This window comes from Sarcophilus harrisii, chromosome 1 (genome assembly GCF_902635505.1).
Source record: "Sarcophilus harrisii chromosome 1, mSarHar1.11, whole genome shotgun sequence".
In the NCBI taxonomy this organism is placed as follows: domain Eukaryota; kingdom Metazoa; phylum Chordata; class Mammalia; order Dasyuromorphia; family Dasyuridae; genus Sarcophilus; species Sarcophilus harrisii.
Window position 1 is genome coordinate 98,123,269 of NC_045426.1, and position 20,907 is coordinate 98,144,175.

At 33.7% G+C, this 20,907-nt stretch overlaps 1 pseudogene; it reads left to right on the forward strand.

Moving 5' to 3' along the window:
- The first annotated feature begins 1,995 nt into the window (after positions 1–1,995).
- On the forward strand, positions 1,996–3,365 carry LOC105749558 (annotated as a pseudogene).
- The last annotated feature ends 17,542 nt before the right edge of the window (positions 3,366–20,907 follow it).

The following is a 20,907-nucleotide window of genomic DNA, read 5'->3' on the forward strand; positions in this document are numbered from 1 at the left end:
TGACAACCTCAGTTTTCATTGTGTCTTCTTCCCTTTTTTCTTGGTCAGAGAAAGCAATTGAGAGTTTCAAAGAGTCTGAAGAATTATTTCTCATCAGTGTTCTAGCATAATTCCTCCATGATTACAGTAATTCATGGTAGTATCTTCATCAAAACCAAGAGACAAGGATATAGACTAATCACACTTAAAATCAACTATTAAATGGGTTAAAAGGAATTCCAGTAACCAGGATACATGTTACTTCTTTGTTAGTTATGCTCCCTAAGCTTAAGCCTACTTCTTCTTAGACTCCCTATATACTCATAGAAGAGTGTATCACCAATACTTTTTTGTGTCAGCTTGCTTTACCATCTTGTAAATGTCTCTTTATAAAAAGTTATTTTAAAGATGACTGACTAAATTGATTCTCAACTAATAATATGGGGGGAAGGGTGGAAGCAAACTGTGGAGGCTTGAGCCAATATTATTAGAGAATCACTCTGGACTCTACAAGGATACCTGACTCATCAGTGGGAGTGAGATTTGGATCAGAAGCTTCATTGTATGTTGTGAAGAGACTTCTTTGTATACTGGAAAGTACCATAAATGGGAACTGGTATGTTTAATGAGGAGGAGAAGGAGAAGGAGAAAGAAGAGAAAAGACAATAATCACCCTAATTAATGGGCTTGAATAATTAGTAGGAACTTAATGATGGATTGTTGATTTGATTTGACTTGAAGGATGCCACAGCATCATTTGATCTCAGTGTAATTTACTCTTCTATTAATGCATTGTTCTATTAATATAATTAATTAAATTAACAATTGTTCTATTAATATTCCATTTTGTGCTTAGACAATGAGATAGTGGAGTAAATGACCTCTAGATTCTCTTTAACAAATGAGACTTTTTGAAAGATCAAGTTTACTTACAATGAGGAATGCATATTTAGGAACTGGCTCTTTCCTAAAAAAAACTCACAAAGGTACAAGCCTTGAAGTTGTTCGTGATTAACTCTGAGTAGCATTTAATATTTAATACTAGAACCAATATTTAAACAGTAGAATCATCTGTTACTTGTGAATTAAAGTTAACAATCATATTAAAGAATGCAAACAGACCAAAGGCAAGGGCATGGCAAAAGAAAAGTTCTTAAGAGGCAGGCATAGAGACAAGATAATACTAAATAAATTAACCAAACTATGGGTGATTTAGGGAGATTTAAAACCTGCATACAGCATTTGATAGAAACAAAGTTCTTCAAAAAACATGTTCTGCTCTTGGGTGGTACAAACTTTTATTTTTGCCACAGAAGCCCCATTTCAAAAAAATCCATAAGGGTTTCAGAAGTATTCAGATGCCAACTAAGGTATTTTGGTGATAGACATGTTGAACATTCAGCTACAGTTGTGAAAATAGAGACCCCAAAGAAACCATGGTTTAACAAGAATCTCTTTCCAATTCTGTTTTATCACAATTCTATTTAATATGAGATATAATTTGTTTTCAACTTTGTATTGGGGCTCTCTCTTGAAAGGATAATGCGGTAACTATTTTTTAACATACATGATTAGTTATATAGTTTTGTGTAATGTTAATAAGTTTCTGTTGTTGAACATCCATTTTCTTTGAAAGAACCTAAGAATTAACGTGACAAACTGCTAATTTTCTGTGTTTATTAAGAAATATGGAATGGCTTCTAGTAAAAAATGGCTTATCAGATTTGTCTTCTTAAAGATGTCTCTAAAAGATGGAAACAAGAGCAGGCAATTGAGAATAAATCCTCTATGAAATTTTTCACAGTCCTGTAATGAAAGAATTTATGCTAAAAAAAAATTAAGGTCATTTCTGATCATTGGAGGGTGCAGGGGGAGGAACTGGTACTGGAGGAGAGATGATGTTCTATGGAGTAAACTCAATTAGGGATCAGTTCTCAGAATCAAGGAGTAAGAAGTGAGAGCTCAGATAACTGAGTATTTATCCAATACTGTTTTGAATCACTTCAGAAGGGGAGAATGGATTTATCAGGAATGAAAGAAGAGCTTGCTAGGAGTCAAGGAAAATACAAAAAGTCCAGCACTTGAGCTCCCTTTCCCAACAAACATAAAGATAGAACAGATGACAAATCAAAGGATCAGTTTAAAGAAAAAGTGGCCATGAAAGAATCAAATGAAAAGGACCATGAAAAAGGCAAAGCTCTTAAGAGGCGCAGTGCCTACAGTGGTAGCAGCACCTCCAGGTCTCGCTCCAGTTCCACCTTCAGCTCTGGCTCTGGCACTAGCACTGGCTCTAGCAGTGGTTCCTGCCCTTCTTCATCTAGCCATTCTGGAAGTTCTAGCACCTTCCAAAGTTGTAATGGGCTGAGGTTTGAGTTGATGCACTGAGGTCCCAAGTACGTGAGGCTAAATAGTAATTGGGCTATACTCTATTAATATACATGATTGGATAAAGAATGGTCCCTGCCCACTCTCCGTGCAAGTCCTGATGTGTTGTATAGGAAATGACGATTTTGGTGGGTGGAAGCAGAGAGGGAGACAGGAAGAGAAGCTGGGAGAGATTGGGCCTGGGTTTGAGACTCCGAGCTGCTGGTTGTGTGGCTGCTGGTCAAGCTAGCTTCTTGACTCAGCTACACACATTGCTATCGCCGATTCTCTTCCACCTCCGATCCTTCTTCACTGAGAATAAAGACTGACGATTTTCCCCTAACCTGAATTCCTGACTCCTGTTGATTTAAAAATACACGATCTTCACACAAAGTTCCAGTTCCAATAGTTCCCCTGGAGCTCCAAGTCCCTCTAGATGAAGGGATGACAATAAGAAGCGTTCTTGTTCCAAAGCAAAACCACCTAAAAGGGATGAAAAAGAAGAGAAGAGATGAAGTCCTTCACCCAAACCCACTAAAGTACATATTGGAAGTCTTACTAGAAATGTGATGAAGGATCACATCATGGAAATATTTTCCACTTATGGGGAAATTAAAATGATTGATATGCTTGTGGAAAGGATGCATCTTCATGTATCTAAAGGCTATACCTATGTAAGAGTTTGAAAATACAGATGAAGCTAAGAAGGCATTGAAACACATGGATAGAGGGGCGCTCCATGGTCGGGAGATAACAGCCACTGCAGCGCTAGCCCCTGGCCCAGACTTCCACCCAGGATATTTAGCCCATTCAGAAGGATTTTTCCACCACCTCCGATGTGGCAGTAATCACCACCACAAATGAGAAGAAGAGCAGATCTGTCCACCAACTTTCCCACTTCCAGGCTGCCAGCGCTACTGCAGTTGTTCCAGTTCCAATTCTTCCAGATAAAACAAGGCAATTGTTCTCACTTTGTAACTGAAATGTCATTCAACTCAAAAATATTGGAGCATTTGTACTGAGGATGGGAGAGAGAAAAATGGTAACCAAGCACTGGCTAGCAAATCGGATGTCTCCCTGTTCTTGAAAGCTTCTAGACAACAAATTTGATTGGTTTCTCAAGGCTTATTTTGGTTCACAGGAATGTTGAAAGTTCAGAATTGCAACTGAAATACTTCTTTCCTGGCCCAAACAGAAATTTCAGCTGCTAACAACTTCTGAAAAAATCAGAAAACCAGCAAAACCAGATCAAGCAAAGAAAAGATGAAGATGTTGAAGCTGTGTCCACCCCAAAGTGGTTCTGTTTTGTGTTTTTCCCCCTTCTCCCTAAATAAATTTATGACAAATATGAAGACTTGTTCTTTGGCCAGGCTGATTCTTTGACAAAGGAGGGCATGAGAACATGCGTCTCCTGTTAAAGCTAGACCAACAGTCAGTCTGCCACTTTGATTTTTTTTCTAATGATTTCAAGGTCCAAAAGAACCTGAAAAAGAATACAGACTTTTCATTTCACTCCTTACTTATTGTTGTAAATGATTCTTTACACACACCAATGACCACATTTCTCAGAAATTAGTAAGTAGATTATGGGCCAGAACTTGGGTGCTACCTCATCAAGGAACCAGACCTTCGAGGCTATGGCCATTTGAAAAGGTAACAGGTTAATTTTGCAAAATGTAAATTGCATTCCTGGCTTTTATTGTACAATCAATACCATAAAATTTCTGTATTGATATTCTGTATCTTTGTAGCATTTTAAATAATGTTGTGTTTTACTTGTGTTGTGTAGAATGGAAGAAAATCATATCAAATAAATCTCGAGTTAAAATAAAAAAGAAAAGATTACTACAAGTGATCACTACTATTATTCTGGGGTAGCAGTATAACGATGATGGATGAAAGAGAAATAATGAAGAACTACTAAAATTGTGCTTCTGTTCTCTTGATCAAGGATTACCATCACATTAAATAGTGAATAGGCAGTTAAACGCCAAGATAAGTGAGGAGATGGGACAAAAATATTTAACTACACTGCATGAGTTCAGGTCCCATCAAGCCAGGATTAACAGAACACCAAGCTATTTGATGCAGAATTTGAGGATGTGGTCATGGTGTGTTGTATTTGATGATCTCTGAAAAATCATATAAAGCCAAAGGGTGCCATAAACTTAGAGATAGAAAAAGTTCTTCCAGTTTACAAAAAAGAAGTTTGGGAATTTTTAAAAATTAATTACTAGTGACCCTACCATTCCAGACCTCTGGCAAGTACTAGGGTTAACAAAAAGAGACCAAAAATGAGAGTCCCTATTCTTAAGGAGTTCACAATCTAATGAAAAGGTAACAAATATATTTAAACAAGTTACATAGAAGTTAAACAGGAATAATTAACAGAGGGAAAGTACTAGAATTGAGACAGGTTGGGAAAGGCTTTCTATAAAAGATGGGATTTTAGCAGGGATTTGAAAAAAGTCAGAGAAGTCAGATCATGGAGATGAAGAGGGAATATAGGAATAGGGGACAGATAGAAGAAATGCTTGGAACTGAAAGATGATGTGTCTTGAACCTGGAAGGGCAAGGAAGCTAGTGTCCTTGAATCAAACAGTATGTTCCCAGTGTGTGGGGGTACAAGAGCACTGAAAAGCTATTGGGTAGACAGAGCTAGATCATACAGAATTTTGAACATAAAAAAGAGGATTTTGTATTTGAGTTCAAAATGAATCTCTAGAGTTTGATTAATAGGGGAATGACAGTGGTTTGACCTATACTTTAAGAAAATCACTTTGCATTGTGAATGGAGGATTGATTAAAGTGGGGAGAAACTTGAGGGAGGCAGATCCACCAGCAAGTTATTGAAACAGTGCAAGGGTGAATAGACAAAAACTTTCACTGGGGTGGTGGAAATATTAGAAGCAGAAGGCACCATATTTGCGAGATGCTTCAAACTTTACATAGAATTTCAAAAAAATGATAACTTGCGAAAAATAAAATTCCAATCCATGTGACTAAAGCAGATGTACATCTAAATTGTAATGTCATTGATTTTTACATTTTTTTCTTGTTTTATTGGTGCTCTCAGTTTTTATATTTTATTTAATAAATTGATAAACATTTATTACTTAATTATGTGCTATATATTACTGTGAATATCGGATATACAAAGACAAAATTAAAAGTAGATTAGTCAAATGAATCTTTTATTCTGTAGCTCTGGTCCTATCATTTACTTCTTATAAATGCCTCTTTATTTCCCATTAGCTACAAAACAAATTTCATATTTCTTTCCTAGAAAAACAAGAGTACATACTATTTAGCTCCAATTGCTTTTCCGGCATTATCTGAAACTTCTATCTCTCGTGTAGCCTAAGCTTAATTGCTCCTTTTCACCAAGAAAATTTTGTCCTTTTCCACTTTTATGACTTCCAACAATAATGTCATCTGCATGGCTTCTCTCAAAACTTTGTTTATTGAAATTCTATCCAACTTTTAGTTCTGCTAAGCCTATAAAACTTTTCCTGATACTCCAAGAAAGAATTGTTTTCTCCCTTCTTTGAATTGGCATTGCTCTTTGTATATTATTTTTGCTTTTATTTATACTTTTATGATTCAGTATGATATGGAAATTTCTCCAACCCCCTTAAAATAGAAGCTATGGCAACTTAAACTGCATTAAGAGAGGTACAATGTGAAGAAGTTGGAACAAGAATGGATACATCCTTTGTTTTGTGATCAAACAATAATCCCATTCTCCACAATTCCGGGCACCATGGTATAAGGAAACTGATGAAAAACACAACAAAAAAATCCAGGGTAGAAAACAGAACAATGTTAGACCTGAGATTATGCTATATGATAGTCATTTGAAGACTCAAGGGATGTTCAGCCTAATGAAAAGAAAGACATTTTATGGTTCAAGATTTCTATACTTGTGAATTTAATGTAGAACAGAATTGGCTTCATTTAAAAAAAAAAGATTTTAAACTTTTATTTTTCAGTTCTAAATTTCCTAGCTTTCTCCATTCCCTCCACCATGCATTGAAAATTAAAGAAATACAATAAGGCTTGGCTTTAAAATACAAAACAAATCTTTCTTTGTATCCACAATATTTAGTTAAGTGTTTGCTATATTGTAGGTTTTTAATAGACTTGCAGCCAGGTCAGTCAAGAAATCCTGAATTGAAATTCGACTTTAGGTATTCTAGGCAATATATTTAACCTCTGTCCACGGTAGTTTCCTCAGTTATAAAATTGGGATAAAAATAGCACCTACTTCCTAAGGCTGATGTATCAAATGACATTACATTTGTAAGACTATTTACATAGGATCTAGCACATGGCAAGTACACAATAACGATTGTTCCCTTCTTAATTAATGTTTTAGCTTGATTGGTTAAGTTTCCTCTCTATCACCATAGGGTAGAAATAGTTAGTAGTCACAGGTAGAAGTTTCAGAGAGACAAATTTAGGCTTGAAGAAGGGAAAATATCACTCCTAACATTTAGAGCTCTCCCAAAGTTCAAGGGACTGGTAAATCACAGTAATTTACCAGAATATATCAAACAATATGTGACCATTATGGTCATGTGAGTAAACCTGGGGGTTAGAGGAATAAGGGCAGGAATCGCTATTTACCATTAAATCAGCAGAGCCTAAGAATCTATCATTCCATACATGTTTTATCTTCGCTCATTGAGAGCAAAAAACTTTCTCTCTCCCTCTCTCTTTTTAATCTTAGTGCTTAGAATAAAATTTAGTGCATAAAAGATGCATATGTGCATTTGTTGGATTATAACATTTGCTACTATTTCCTGAGCAAGGAATGCATTTTTCTATAAAAACGTACACACAGATATGATTATCACATATTAATATACAATACATACACATGTGTGTATGGTATATACATATATGTGCACATATTTATAAACAAATTCATATAAATATGAATATTATATGTATATATCAATATCTATTAAATTTATTTTCTTATTTAATAGTTCCAGTTGTGACTTCCTTTAGTATTTTCTTGGCAAAGATACTGAAGAGATTTGCTATTTCCTTCTCCTTATCATTTACTGATGAGGAAATACAGGCAAAGAGGATTCAGAAACTTCCCCAGGATTACACAGTGATTAAATGTTCAAGTTCAGATTTGAACTCAAGCTCTCCTAACTGCAACCAATGAACCACCGAGGGACCCTTGTATTTACTACAGATGGATAGATAGATAGATAGATCTATCTTCATATCCATATAATTTTATAGATATGTATAAATATATGGAGATGATAGATACATATGTTCAGACATACAAATGGTCATACATACATGCTTACTTATGTAGATACATAGATAGATATCAGATTTATAACTTCATTTATCGGTGTCAGAAGCTTCCAATAAGAAATTTCCTCTTCCAATAAGAAATAAGAAATGCATATAAGTACTTTTTTCCCCCATTACACTCTTAGAGAGTTTTTAGAGATGGGACAAGCAGTTTATTCTGACTTCTGTGCTAGGTATCTGTACTCTACATTAGAACTTCTTCCACTTTTTCCACTCACAACCCCTTTTTGCCCAAGAAAATTTTACATGATTGTGAATATATAAGTAGATATACTTATATACACAAAATAGATGTAAAAAATAGACATACAAATCAAATGTTAACTAGAAATAAATCAAAAATTTTATTTTAAAACAATTCTTTGGTATACATAATTTTACTATATATTAATGATGAAAGAAAATTTTCATGCTAATGAGATATATGTGGTTGTTTATTTTTCCAAAAAGAATTAAATCTTGACCTACACAAAGCATCAACATTTCTATATATCATTAACAAAGCTCAGTGGCAAGAGAAAGAAAGAGAATTGTAATGTTTGGGTTTCTACCTACCAAGACAAACACAATTTTTTCTCAGCTTTGTGCTTTCCTTTTAACACAGTTACAAAATACTTTTCACACAATTAAAGTCATATCTGAATAATTGAAAAATATCAATTGCTCATGAGTAGGCTGAACTAATATAATAAAAATGATAATTTCTACTTATTCAGTGCCATACACATCAAACTGTCAAAAATTTTTATAGAGCTAGAAAAACAATAACAAAATTCATCTGGAAGAACAAAAGGTCAAGAATATTAAGGCAATTAATGAAAAAAAATAAAAAGAGTGGTGAACTAGGAGTATCAAACCTAAAACACTATTATAAAGCCGACAGTCATCAAAACCATAGATTAGATATATATATCTGACCCAATATATCAAGAATATAGCAATTTCTATTTGATAAACCCCAAAACTCTAGCTTCTAGGATAAGAACTCACTATTTGATAAAAATCCTGGGAAAACTGTAAAATAATATGTCAGAAACTCAGCCTAGACCTGCATCTCACACCCTGCTACTATTTCCTGAGCAAGGAATGCATTTTTCTATAAAAAACATATACACATCAAAATATGGACATGATTTGGTAGCAAAGGGGGAATATCATAAGCAAATTAGGAAAACAAGGGATAGTTTGCCTATCAGACCTTTGGAGAAGGGAGGAATTTATGACCAAAGAACTAAAAATCATTATAAAATGCAAAATGGACAACTTTGGTTACATTTAATTAAAGATTTTGCACAAACCAAACCAATACAAACAAGATTAAAAGGGAAGCACAAAGTTAAGAAAAAAATTTCTAATAAAGACCTTATTTTAAAAACATAAAGAACTGTGCCAAATTCATAAGAATACAAGTCATTTCCTAATTGATAAATAGTAAAAAATTGATTGTATGTACCAATTGATGGGCATGTTACATCCTGAATTATAATATAAGTTCTTTGAGTGAGAACATTGATTTATTTTTTTTTTTCTTAAAAGCCCCTTACCTTGTTCTAATTAAATGTTTGCTTGCTTGTTTCCTTGACTATATCATGCCTAATCAAGAGGATTTTCCAGTCATAAGTGGCCTTGATGATATCTTTTGTGCCATTTCTTCCAGCTAAATCATTGTTGGTAATAAGCCACCATGTAGTTTTATGATGTCAATCGAGTTTTCTTCAATTTTGATTCTTCTGACATTATGGTGTTCTGTAGTTTGTAATCATATAGCTTTATTTAGAGAATAAGAGTGTTAAAAAGATGTACTTTGGGGAACAGCAAGTAATTTGTGGTCAGTGAAAGAGCCACAGAATACCCTCTTGTGATCCTGTACAATTTCATCCTCTTCTTATTTGGAACTTAGATCATGCATTGTATAATCTGATATTTACTGTATATATATCAAAGAGTCTTTACCCTGAAGATACGTGTTAATATTTCACTTTCACAGTATATTAGTTTGTTTATTTTCTGAGTGATAAAAAATTGATAAGAATAATAATTGATTCTAATTGATTTAACATTTATAATTTAATGTGAGATCACAAGGACAAGTCTGTATCTTTCAAGTGCTGTCAAGAGATATGACCATGTCAATTTTTTCCTCCAATCTAAAGTTGCATAAGAACAATTTAACTGTTTTCCCCAAAGAAGAATCGTTAGACACACCTTGCCTTCCTCATAACCCCAAAGGGATAATGAAGATCAAAGAGTTCCAGAAACATGTTAAACAGGTATTAACCCCCCACTTTAACTGCTAAGTGACAAATAATTAATCAATATCAGCATCTTTGCTGACATTTGCAAAAGCCTCTTTGGGAAAGTTACAGCATTATACATTTATGTTACAGAAATAAAAAGAAGAAAAGAATGAAAGATCAGAGAAATAACACGTTGAATAGCATTGCTCTCTTAAAGCTAAAGCTCATAATTCTTATATTCAGTAAGTCACTCCAACACAAATTTTCAAGTTTTCCAAGTAAGCGCACATCAGTCATAAAAAGTGACGTGAGATCTAGAATTATTTGAGAGAAGCCTTTTTATTTAAAGTAATGTATCACAGAATCTGTGGGCTCTTCTCGGGCCAATCTCAGAATTTCAAATGATATCATTAATATTCCTTTGTAGGGAACAGGTGGAGTCTGTGCAGGAGACATCCACCTGCCTGATTAAGGGAAAGCTACTTCAAGTGGCTCCCTACAAACTATATTGGAAATGGCTGATTGACTGTTGAGATTCTAAAAAGAGAAACAGAATAAAGATCAGTCATCAAAGCAGGGAAATTTTTTTATAATTGATGACTTGTTCACTGCTCTTGTTATAATTGTTTTAAGCTTCATGGTTTCTGAAAGCACACAAAATTTCCACGAGTGGGAACTCCATATCATGACAGCAACAACAAAAACAACTTTGATTCTAAAACCTTTCCTCTAGTATTATAAGATTTATGATTTTGCATGGGCATATAAAGAATAGAGAGAAGAACTGCAGTTTTTATCATTATTATTATTTATAAAATATAAACAATAATAATAATGTTTAAGCAATAAATTAAAAAGTTAGCCATTGTTACAGGAAAAAAAGTTTCTCATAATCACTTAGGGATAACATTTCTTTTTTTTTTTTTATAATAACTTTTTATTGACAGAACCCATTCCAGGGTAATTTTTTTACATGATTATCCCTTGTACTCACTTCTTTTCCGATTTTTCCCCTCCCCCCCTCCACCCCTCTCCTAGATGGCAAGCAGTCCTATATATGTTGAATATGTCATAGTATATCCTAGCTACAATATATGTATGCAGAACCAGTTTTCTTGTTGCGTGGGGAAAATTGGATTCGGAAGGTAAAAATAACCCGGGAAGAAAACAAAAATGTAAACAGTATACATTCATTTCTCAGTGTTTTTTCTTTGGGTGTAGCTACTTCTGTCCATCATTGATCAATTGAAACTGAATTAGGTCTCTTTGTCAAAGAAATCCACTTCTATCAGAGTACATATTTATACAGTATCTTTGTTGATGTATATAATGATCTCTTGGTTCTGCTCATTTCACTTAGCATCAGTTCATGTAAGTCTCCCCAAGCCTCTGTGTATTCATCCTGCTGGTCATTTCTTTCTTTTTTTTTTAATTAAATAACTTTTTATTGACAGAACCCATGCCAGGGTAATTTTTACAACATTATCCCTTGCACTCACTTCCCCCTCCCTCCCTCCACCCTCTCCCCAAAGATGGCAAGCAGTCCTATACATGTTAAATAGATTACAGTAGATCTTGGATCCAATATATGTGTGCAGAAACAGTTTTCTTGTTGCTCAGGGAGAACTGGATTTAGAAGGTATAAATAACCTGGGAAGAAGAACAAAAATGCAGGCAGCTTACATTCAGTCCTAGTGTTCTTTCTTTGGGTGTAGCTGCTTCTGTCCATCCTTGATCAATTGAAACTAAGTTAGATCTTGTCTTTGTTGAAGAAATCCACTTCCATCAGAATACATCCTCATACAGTATCACTGTTGAGGTATATAATGATTTCCTGGTTCTGCTCATTTCGCTCAGCATCAGTTCATGTAAGTCTCCCCAATCCTCTCTGTATTCATCCTGCTGGTCATTTCTTACAGAACAATAATATTCCATAACATTCATAAACCACAATTTACTCAACCATTCTCCAATTGATGGGCATCCATTGATTTTCCAGCTTCTGGCCACTACAAACAGGCCTGCCACAAACATTTTGGCACATACAGGTCCCTTTCCGTTTTTTAGTATCTCTTTGGGGTATAAGCCCAGTAGAGACACTGTTGGATCAAAGGGTATGCACAGTTTGATAACTTTTGGGGCATAGTTCCAAATTGCTCTCCAGGATGACTGAATGTGTTCACAATTCCACCAACAATGTATCAGTGTCCCTGTTTTCCCACATCCCCTCCAACATTCTGCATTATCTTTCCCCGTTATTCTGGCCAATCTGACAGGTGTATAGTGGTATATCAGAGTTGTCTTAATTTGCATTTCTCTGATCAATAGTGATTTGGAACACTCTTTCATATGAGTAGTAATAGTTTTAATTTCATCATCTGAAAATTGTCTGTTCATATCCTTTGACCATTTATCAATTGAAGAATGGCTTTATTTCTTATAAATTAGAGTCAATTCTCTATATATTTTGGAAATGAGTCCTTTATCAGAACCTTTGACTGTAAAAATGTTTTCCCAGTTTATTGTTTCCCTTCTACTCTTGCCTGCATTAGTTTTGTTTGTACAAAAACTTTTCAATTTGATAAAATCAAAATTTTCAAATTTGTAGTCAATAGTGATCTCTAGTTCATCTTTGGTCATAAATTCCTTCCTCTTCCACAGGTCTGAGAGGTAAACTATCCTATGCTCTTCCAATTTATTTATGATCTCATTCTTTATGCCTAGATCATGAACCCATTTTGATCTTATCTTGGTGTATGGTGTTAAGTGTGGGTCAATGCTTAGTTTCTGCCTGCTGGTCATTTCTTACAGAACAATAATATTCCATAGCATTCATATATCACAATTTACCCAACCATTCTCCAGTCGATGGGCATCCAATCATTTTAAAGTTTCTAGCCACTACAAACTGGGCTGCCACAAACATTTTGGCACATACAGGTCCATTTCCCTTCTTTAGTATCTCCTTGGGGTATAAGCCCAGTAGTAGGACTGCTGAGTCAAAGAATATGCACAGTTAGATAACTTTTGGGGCATAATTCCAGGTTGCTCTCCAGAATGGTTGGATTTGTTCACAATTCCACCAACAATGTATCAGTGTCCCTGTTTTCCCACATCCCCTCCAACATTCTGCATTATCTTTCCCTGTCATTCTGGCCAATCTGACAGGTGTATAGTGGTATCTCAGAGTTGTCTTAATTTGCATTTCTCTGATCAATAGTGATTTGGAACACTCTTTCATATGAGTGGTAATAGTTTCAATTTCATTGTCTGAAAATTGTCTGTTCATATCCTTTGACCATTTGTCAATTGGAGAATGGCTTAGTTTCTTATAAATTAGAATCAGTTCTCTATATATTTTGGAAATGAGGCCTTTATCAGAACCTTTAACAGTGAAGATGCTTTCCCAGTTTGTTGCTTCCCTCCTAATCTTGTTTGCATTAGTTTTGTTTGTACAGAAGCTTTTTAATTTGATGTAATCAAAATTTTCTATTTTGTGATCAATAATGGTTTCTAGTCCATTTTTGGTCACAAATTTCTTCCTCCTCCACAAGTCTGAGAGATAAACTATCCTATGTTCCTCCAATTTATTTATAATCTCTTTCTTTATGTCTAAATCATGGACCCATTTTGATCTTATCTTGGTATACAGTGTTTAGTGTGGGTCCATGCCTAATTTCTGCCATAATAATTTCCAATTATCCCAGCAGTTTTTGTCAAATAATGAATTATCCCAAAAGTTATGATCTTTGGGTTTGTCAAACACTAGATTGCTATAGTTGACTATTCTGTCTTGTGAACCTAATCTGTTCCATAAATCAACTAATCTATTTCTTAGCCAATACCAAACGGTTTTGGTGACTGCTGCTTTATAATATAGTTTTAGATCAGGTACAGCTAGGCCACCTTCATTTGATTTTTTTTCATTAATTCTTTTGAGATTCTCGACCTTTTATTATTCCATATGAATTTTGTTGTTATTTTTTTCTAGATCATTAAAATATTTTTTGGGAAGTCTGATTGGTATAGCACTAAATAAATAGATTAGTTTAGGGAGTATTGTCATCTTTATTATATTCGCTCGGCCTATCCAGGAGCACTTAATATTTTTCCAATTGTTTAAGTCTGACTTATTTGTGTGGAGAGTTTTTTGTAATTTTGCTCATATAATTCCTGACTTTCCTTTGGTAGATAGATTCCCAAATATTTTATGCTGTCGAGTTATTTTGAATGGAATTTCTCTTTGTATCTCTTGCTGTTAAATTTTGTTGGTGATGTATAAACATGCTGAGGATTTATGGGGATTTATTTTATAACCTGCAAATTTGCTAAAGTTATGAATTATTTCTAATAGCTTTTTAGTAGAATCTCTGGGGTTCTCTAAGTATACCATCATACCATCCGCAAAGAGTGATAATTTGCTTTCCTCATTGCCTATTGTGATTCCTTTAATCTCTTTCTCAACTCTTATTGCCAAGGCTAGTGTTTCTAATACAATATTGAATAATAATGGTGATAGTGGGCAACCTTGCTTCACTCCATATCTTAACTGGGAAAGGTTCCAGTTTTTCCCCATTGCATATGATGCTTACTGATGGTTTTAAATATATGCTCCTGACTATTTTAAGAAGAAGTCCATTTATTTCTATATTCTCAAGTGTTTTTATTAGGAATTGATGTTGGATTTTATCAAATGCTTTTTCTGCATCTATTGAGATGATCATATGTTTTTTGTTAGTTTGGTTATTGATATAGTCAATTATGCTAATAGTTTTCCTAATATTGAACCAACCCTGCATTCCTGGTATAAATCTTACTTGGTCATAGTGTATTATCCTGGGGATGATTTTCTGTAATCTTTTTGCTAATATTTTATTTAAGATTTTAGCATCGATATTCATTAGAGAGGTTGGTCTATAATTTTCTTTCTCTGTTTTCAGCCTACCTGGTTTAGGTATCAGTACCATGTCTGTGTCGTAAAAAGAGTTTGGTAGGACTCCTTCAATCCCTATTTTTTCAAATAGTTTATATAGCATTGGAGTTAATTGTTCTTTAAATGTTTGGTAGAATTCACATGTAAATCCATCTGGTCCTGGGGATTTTTTTCTTAGGGAATTGGTTAATAGCTTGTTCTATTTTTTTTTTTCCTAAAATGGGACTGTTTAGTCTATTTACTTCTTCCTCTGTTAATCTGGGCAACCTATATTTTTGAAGATATTCTTCCATTTCATTTAAGTTGTTGAATTTATTGCCATAAAGTTGGGCAAAGTAATTCCTATTTATTGCTCTAATTTCCTCTTCGTTAGCGGCGAGTTCTCCCTTTTCATTTTTAAGACTAACAATTTGATTTTCCTCTTTCCTTTTTTTAATCAGATTTACTAAGGGTTTATCTATTTTGTTGTTTTTTTTCATAGAACCAACTCTTAGTTTTATTAATTAATTCAATAGTTTTTTTTTTTTACTTTCAATTTTATTGATCTCTCCTTTTATTTTTAGAATTTCAAGTTTAGTGTTTGACTGGGGCGGGGTTTAATTTGTTCCTTTTCTAGCCTTTTTAGTTGCAAGCCCAATTCGTTGACCTTCTCTTTCTCTATTTTATGCAAGTAGGCCTCTAGAGATATGAAATTTCCCCTTATTACCACTTTGGCTGCATCACACACATTTTGATATGATGTCTCATTTTTGTCATTTTCTTGGGTGAAGTTATTAATTATGTCTATGATTTGCTGTTTCACCCAATCATTCTTTAGTATGAGATTATTTAGTTTCCAATTATTTTTTGGTCTACTTTCCCCGGCTTTTTCTTGAGTGTAATTTTTATTGCATCATGGTCTGGAAAGCATGCATTTACTATTTCTGCCTTACTGCATTTGAGTTTGAGGTTTTTCTGTCCTAATATATGGTCTATTTTTGTATAGGTTCCATAAACTGCTAAAAAAAAAAAAAAGTATACTCCTTTCTGTCTCCATTTCATTTTCTCCAGAGATCTATAATATCTAATTTTTCTAGTATTATATTTACCTCTTTGACTTCTTTCTTATTTATTTTGTGGTTTGATTTATTTAATTCTGAGAGTGCAAGGTTTCTCCCACTATTATAGTTTTGCTGTCCATTTCTTCTTGCAAGTCTCTTAATTTCTCTTTTAAGAATTTAGATGCTACTTAGGTATAACATTTCTTTAAAAAGACATTTGAATATCCATACCAAATATTCATAAACTCTGAGATATAGAGAAAAAACCAAAATAGGTACTGAAAATATATTACAAAATGATAATTATCAAAATTATTTGATCCAACTAAAATAGACAAGTGGATTAGTGGAACAGATTAAGTACACAATATAAAAAAAGCAAATACAATAACATAGGTTCAATAAACCTAAACATCATAATTACTAAGGTAATGATGCAACTGACCAAAATGTGGAGAATATTGAAAAAAGGTTTGCTGTAAATTACGCTTATATATAGAAATGTTTTGTATGATTGATTTAACATGTATAGTTGATATCATATTACTTCTCTCTTTTTAGTGGCTATGGGAGGAAAGATTGTGAAAAAGAGAGAATTTGAAATTCAAAATGTTAAAAAGAGAATTTAAAATAAATAATAACTTGAAATATTTTAATATATTAGGATTAAATCAAGATATCTGATTGAGAATATTTTATGCAGTTAAAAATCAATGCAGTTAAATGAGAGGGGGCATAAGGTAACTGGGAAAGAAATCTTTGTAACAAATATTTCTGATCAAAATTTGATATTCATGATATGAATGGAACTAATTCAAATATATAAGTACAATAGCTATTCCCAATTTTTGAATATTCAATGTCAGTAGGCATTTCTGAAAGATTGAAAGATAAGCCATTATCATCCATAGGAAAAATGTCCCAACTCATTAACCAGCAGAGAAATACAACTTAAAATAAATCTCAGGTCCCACTTCATTCTTATCAAATTGGCAAAGATGACAGAAAAAAGGAAATGATCAGTGTTGGATAGACTAATTTATTCTTAATGGAGCTATGAACTGTTTTAGTCATTTTGGAAAGAAGTTTGGCATGAAAACTAAAAAGTCAGTAATCTGTATATAACTTTTGATCCAGAAATAGCAAAACTTGGGCTTTACCTCAGAAAGACAGAAAAAAAAGTAGAAAAGGATTCATAGCTACCAAAATATCCATAGCAGCTCTTAGTTAATGGAATTGATTTTTATGCCTTTTGAAAAAAATTGTCAAAATATCCTATTCCTTGTAGAATCTTTAATATCAGTTTTTGCGAATATGGTAGCAACTAAAAAATGGGACATAATAGGTCTGCAAAGTGTCCTAACAAAAGCATATACAACATTGCCAATTCAGAACCTATCACCCTAACTAATCCAGCTATAGAAAGATTAATACTGTCTACAAAAATGAGGAAAAGGGTTGATATTCATTTTCAGAACTCAGCCTTTTCTTACTTAAGTTCATCCTTCCAATATTTGTTATAGTTTTCAGAGGTCACACCAGAAACATATAATATCTGCCTCCCCTTTTTCTGGGGGAATCCCCTTTCCACAGGAATTTCATCTTTGCTCCAGACTTTAGGCTAGGAAGGACCAATCATCTGGGAGGTTCCATCACTCCCAGAGCTCTTGTGCCTCTTAGTCAACAGTGTTGGTTGTAGTGATGAAAAATGTTGGCTCTTTCTACACAAGGATTTCTCCCTTCATTGTTGATTGTGGTGTCTGGGTTGCAAGCCGGTCTGATGATTTGAGGTTGAAGGATGCTGGTTTCTTATTCCTGGGGCTCTTGGGTTTAGAATCCTGGGTTGTTTCCATCAGGGTCTAAAAGATTATGGTGGTAAAAGTGGTGGCAGTGGTGATTTAACTTGCCTGGAATATGCTGTGTTTTGTTTCTCCTTTGGAATGACTTGCTTTTTCAAGAAGGCTAGCTTAACCTGTCCTGTGAGTACTTAATAAATACTTGTTGACTTGATAGGATAAACAATAATGTCCCAAGCAACTTGTTTGACCTAATATAGATTAAAACCAACGAGAGATTCATCTATTGGTTATCTGACTTTTGGAAATAATCTTAGTGAGCTATATTCTATGTAGAAACTGATTTATTTTTTAGCCCATAGGGACTTCAGGCCCCAGGCACTGAAAAATTGTTCTCCTAGGTAATATGAAAAATGTTTATGATTTCTGCTCTTGCTATATCATTTCATGTCAATATATTTTTGCAAAAAGCTGAATGATGTTAATTTGTTAAATGATACTGGCGTATAAATCAAAAGCCTCTAGTTGATAAAAGGAAGAATGCATCACAGTAGGGATCCAACTGGAGAATACTGGAGGAAGATAACCCCAACTCCATAGTGATATTGCCAGGAACCTCAAGAAGGGGTTTGGTTTGCATGGAGAAGGAAATAGCCACCTTAGCTCTGAGCAGTACAAATCTGAATTTTAAAAAAATATAAAACTTTTAATCTAATAAAACATTCAGAAGCATCCATAGCTAAATATTGTACACATATATTTTTATTTGCCCCTAATGGACACATGAAACATATTTAATGCCTACGTACATTGATGAAACTGAATAAATTCATGTAAAATCTATACAGTGTGTGTTTTCTAAAGAAAGTGATGTTATTAATATATAATAATGAAATATAAATTTCTAATACTTAACAATTGCCCAAGGTTTTATATGTTTCATTGAATTTGAACCTGGAAGCACCTTCCAAGGTCAATGCTGTTGTTGCCATTGATCTCATTTTATAAATGAAGTAATTGCAAATAAGAGAAGGCAAATGATCTACTCATCTACTCATGTGCACACAATCTGCAGCTAGGGTGAGATCTGAATCCAGTTCTCTTCTAACTCTACAAATGATCCTCTATTCTTTCTACAGAAAGGAAACAGAAGGAGGAAATATTTTTAGGCATATGATTTGATCAGATTCCAAAATTTGGACAATAAATTTTAGTTTAGCTTTCCCAGCAGCTAAAGCAGAAAAGGAAACATATTGAGTTACACAGTTTTCATTTTCTGACAACAGAAAAGTACACATTTTGCTGACAACATTTATTTTTCTCCTGGAACTAAATTCAAACAGAAATTAGCAAGAGGGCTTATGTATAGGAAATTAAGTCATATGGAAAACAGTAACTTCAATATTTCTTTTTAATTAAAAAATTGTCCATAATATATTTATCATATCTATACTTTTGAAAGATAGCTGAATTACAATTCTGTGGTGGTATGTAAAACTCTGGTCTAAGGTTTTATTTCTCAAAAGTTTTTTTTTTTCTTTTTAGTGCTGGAAGTTTTCTTTTTTAAATTGTCAACAGCATTTTATTTTACAAATACATGTAAAGAGAGTTTTCAGCATTCTTTTTTGTTGCAAATTTGTTTTCTCTCTCCCTTATCCTCCCCCAAGACAGACCTTAATCTGACATAAGTTAAATATGTGCAATTCTTTTAGACATATTTCCATATGTGTCATGTTGTACAAGAAAATTCAGACTAAAAGGGAAAAATGAGAAAAAAAAATGAACAAGCAAAAAGTGAAAATATTATGCTTCAATCTATATTCAGTCTCGATGATTCTTTCTCTGAATATAGATATTGTTTTCCATCCCAAATCTTTTAGAATTGTCTTGAATAACCACATTGTTGATAAGAGCCAAGTCCATCACATTTGATCATCACAATCTTATTGTCATTATGTTCAGTGTTCTCTTGGTTTTGTTCACTTCACTCAGCATCAGTTCATGTAAGTTTTCTCAGGCTTTTCTGAAATTATCCTACTCATCATTAATCTTATTCTATAAGAATAGAGCAACAATATTCCATTACATTCATTATATCATAACTTATTCAGCTATTTCCCAAATTATGAGCATTTACTCAATTTGGGATTGAATTTAGATGAAGGAAAGGCACATATGTCCAATCAACTTTATTTCCCAAATATTAAGCTTTAGATCACTTTTATTTCATCATTAGCATGACTCTGTAGAAAGAATACCATTTTTAAAACCAGAATACTTGTGTTTGAATCATACTATTTTTGTGACTTCTTGTAATACTTATTTTTGCCTCAATTTCCTCATGTGTGATGACATTGAATTCTAAAGATCCTTCCAGTTATGAATTAATACTCCGTTGATCCTATGTTTAGCACACATGTGCTATGCCCTATCCAAAATGAGAGATATGTGCTTTAGATATCAAGGTAGAAAGAGACAAAGTTGACATTTTTATTGTGCAAGGGCAGTATTTTGAATTGCCGTGAATGTATCTAATCCCCAATCATCTTTGGGACTATGTGCATTAATCCATTTTCCTCTCTGTCTTTCTTGCTGCTACTGTTGTTTCACTCTCCAAAAAAACCCATAAAAGCTATGCTTCTCCATGTCTGTATTTATCCCGGTCTTTTTCCTCTTTGCCAACACATTTACCTCCATTTTCCCCTTTCTCTTACTCTGATAATTATAATAAAATAAACACTTTGTGTTAGTTGACTGCTGTTCCATGTTGTTCCTCATATCTATTTTTGAGACTTCTAACCCTACCAAAATTCCTTTGTTTGGCCACTATTTCCATTTATATATAGTCTCTCCTATTAAAATATAGTTTTTTGAAGACAGATATCTCACAATTTGTATCCTTAACATTTTGAATAGTGCTTGGTACATAGTAAGCACTTAAAAAGTATTTTTCATTCATTTATTGTTTAAACTTTTACATTTAATATTTTCTATAATGTCCATAATATATAAGAGAGAGAGAGAGAGAGAGAGAGAGAGAGAGAGAGAGAGAGAGAGAGAAGAGAGAGAGAGAAGAGTGAGAAGAGAAAGGAGAGAGAGGAAAGAGAGAAAGAGAGAGAACGAGAGAGAGACAGAGAGAGAGAGAGAGAGAGAGCGCCATCTGCACTCAGAGAGAGGCCTCTATGGGGACAATGTGGATCACATAATAGCATTTT